At 40.5% G+C, this 3,531-nt stretch overlaps 1 pseudogene; it reads left to right on the forward strand.

Moving 5' to 3' along the window:
* Nucleotides 1–285: 285 nt before the first annotated feature.
* LOC101128986 (olfactory receptor 4C6-like) lies at nucleotides 286–1,216 on the forward strand (annotated as a pseudogene).
* Nucleotides 1,217–3,531: the final 2,315 nt, after the last annotated feature.

The following is a 3,531-nucleotide window of genomic DNA, read 5'->3' on the forward strand; positions in this document are numbered from 1 at the left end:
AGTGTCTCCTATGTGTCACAGCAGCAAGCACTGCAACAGAATGCAAGAGAGTTGCACCAGTGAAAGGAGGCATCGTTGTGGGGATCAGTAGGATGAAGCTGCTGCAAGGTTTTAATTCCTAGCAGCTGTTTTCTGTAGCAACAATTAAAGAAAAAGTGTAGGTTAAAAGGGTGTGAGACAGAGTACAAAAAATACCCAACATACCTATTGATTACTAATTAAAAATCATGCTGATTTTGAAGATTTTTCAGCTCAGAACAATATGCATTCATCAGCCCGTCTTAAATGGGGACTTCAAATAATGAGACTGCATTCATTCTTTTGGGCATTACAAAAAATCCAGAACTAAGGAAAATATTCTCTGCTTTGTTTCTATCCATGTGTGTGACCACAGTGTTGGGAAATCTATTCATTGTGGTGACTCTGGCTGCAAGTTGGAGTCTGAGATCACCTATGTACTTTTCCCTTACTTCCTTGTCTCTCATGGGTGCCACCTACTCTTCCATCATTGCCCCTAAGATGACTGTGGACTCTTTGAGAACACTACCATTTCCCTTGAAGGCTGCATGACCCAGCTCTTTGCAGAGCATTTCTTTGATGGTGTAGCGATCATCCTTCTCACTGTGATGGTCTGTGACTGCTGTGCGGCCATCAGTAAGCCCCTGCACTACACAACCATCGTAAGTCCACGGGTGTGCTGCTGTTGGTGGTAGAAGCTTGGGTGGGGGGATTAACGCATGCCACAATACAGCTTTTTTTTTTTTTCATATATCAAATACCCTTCTGTGGTCCCAATATTATTGACCATTTTACATGTGATTTGTTTCCATTGTTGAAACTTGCTTACATGGACAGCCACATCCTGGGTCTCTTAGTCATCCTCAACAGTGGGGTGATATGTATGGCCATCTTCCTTATCCTAATTGCATCCTACATTGTCATCCTGTACTCTCTGAAGTCTTGCAGCTCTGTAGGTCGACGCAACGCCCTTTCCACCTGTGGCTCCCACCTCACAGTGGTCATCTTGTTCTTCGTGGAGTGTATTTTCTTGTACATAAGGCCTGTGGTCACTTACCCCATGGACAAGGATATGGCTATTTCCTTTACTATTGTTGCACCCATGTTAAATCCCCTGATCTATACCCTGAGGGACATCAAGGTAAAAAATGCCATAAGAAAAATGTGGATGAAACAGGGGACCCTAGGCAGTCACTAGCTTACATGCTAAGAGTAAATTTTTAATGTAAGACCAGTAAGGTTTTACCCTCCTCATTCCCTCTAATCCACTGGATACACAGGAGCCAAAGGCATTTTTTAAAAAAAAATTTCATTTGGAGACAGGGTTTCACTTTGTCTCCCAGGCTGGAGTGCAGTGGCACAATCAGGTCTCACTTCAGCCTCAGCATCCCAAGCTCAAGCAATCCTCCTGCGTCAGCCCCCAAGTAGCTGAGACTACAGGCCATGTGCCACAACATCTGGCTAAGTTTTTGTATTTTTAGTAGCAACGAGGGTTTTCACCATGTTGTCCAGGCTGGTCTCAAACTCCTGGACTCAAGCGATATGCGATTACAAGCATGAGCTGCCACGCCCAGCCCAGACACATTTTTAAGTACACACAACAGGCTAAGATAACAGTGTCCTGCCTAATCAGGGTATTGACTACACCTCCAGCCCACTACACCAGCACATTTTGTATTTCATCCCCTTTTTCCCAAAGCTCTACACACAATTAAAACAACAAACAAACAGCAACAACAACAACAAAAAACAACCAACCATGGTATTTTGAATAATCTGAGCCTTTCCCAGTTCAGGGATTTTGTTGTTTTTCTCTCTACTACAGTGATCTTTCCCAGAGCCTTTGGTTGGTTGGCTCCCTGTCACTGTTTTTTATCTTCAGATGGACTGCTACCTCCTCAGAAGAGTCTTTCCTGGTGATGTTCTTTGGTCGTTCCCTTCAGTTATTTTCTAATTCCACATACTAGTTATATCCTTATTATTGATGGTCACAAATTATACTTTAAAAATTTTGTTTTGGCTTTTACCTTATGTTTTCTCTAAAAGCTTGTAATTCTTGTCAAGGCACAAAATATGTTTACTCACTGGTGCTGTAAACCCAATAATTAGAATACTCCCAGTCACCTAGTATGTGCTTATTAAATATTATTGGATGAATATAAGTCTAAAGGATACTTTGAGTTAAAAAAATTTTGCAAATAAGTATAAAGAAAGAAGTGGGGAGGGCAAATACATACATGCACTGTGGGAGTCAGAATCCCCTATTTGCCTGATGCCAAGTTGTTACTTTGAAAGCAAAGACAATCTCAGCTTATTAGTGTAAAATTTAATAAGAGAGCCACCACTTTACCAAAGTTCTCTACTAACTCTTGTCACTCATGGGAGAAGCAGAATAAGGTTCATTGTGTTTGATTCAAGATACCTTGGAATCTAAGGTTCTGCCTTGGAGCCCAGGCATGGTGGCATGAACCTGTGGTCCCAGCTACTCCAGAGGTTGAGGTTGAGGCAGAAGGATGGTTTGAGCTCAGGAGTTCAAGACCAGGATGGGCAACAGAGCAAGACCCCATATCTAAAAAAGAGTTTTTAAAAAAGTATCTATGTCTTGGAATTATATGTTCTTTATGGGACCAGAGCAACTGTATACATCTATTTTATTAACTGTGAAAGAATGGTTTTGCTGAGATTTGAGATTTGAATTTCCAAATCCAAAGGATGTTTATTTTCTCCCAGATCCTTCTGTGAAAAAGCTTTCACTAGAAAGACACTAATTCTGTTTTAAACTGCCTCCCTTGATGAAGTAGCTGGGACGCCTAAGGTCATAGCAATGTTTACCATTCTGTTTTCTTATTAAAACAAATATATAGGCTGGCGGGGTGGCTCACACCTGTAATCCTAGCACTTTGGGAGGCCAAGGCAGGCAGATCACGAGGTCTGGAGATCGAGAACAGTCTGGCCAACATGGTGAAACTCCATCTCTACTAAAAATACAAAAATTATCCAGTGTGTTAGCAGGCGCCTCTAATCCCAGCTACTCTGGAGGCTAAGGCAGGAGAATAGCTTGAACCCAGGAGGCAGAGGTTGCAGTGAGCTGAGACTGCACCATTGCACTCCAGCCTGGGTAACAGAGCTAGACTCCACCAAAAAAAAAAAGGATATATATATATATACACACACACACACATACACATACATAATAATTATAAGATCAGTTATAATATTTGGAAAAAACAATATTTAAATAAAAATGTTTATTTTAAAATTAAAATATATATGTGCAATCACCAATTATATGAAATAATTACTAGGTTCATTCATTCATTGAAGAATATTTGCTGAGCTCGTAAAAAGTTTCAGTTCCTCTTCCAGCAACTGGGTATACAATGTTAAATAAGACATCCCTATGTTTTCATCATGTCTTGGAGCTTACATTTTAGTTCAGGAGATGACATATAGAAATGAAAGTAAGATCATAGAGATAATTGAATCTCAGAAAATTGTAATAAAGTGGTGTGG

Source organism: Gorilla gorilla, chromosome 9, assembly GCF_029281585.2.
Source record: "Gorilla gorilla gorilla isolate KB3781 chromosome 9, NHGRI_mGorGor1-v2.1_pri, whole genome shotgun sequence".
NCBI classification, from domain to species: domain Eukaryota; kingdom Metazoa; phylum Chordata; class Mammalia; order Primates; family Hominidae; genus Gorilla; species Gorilla gorilla.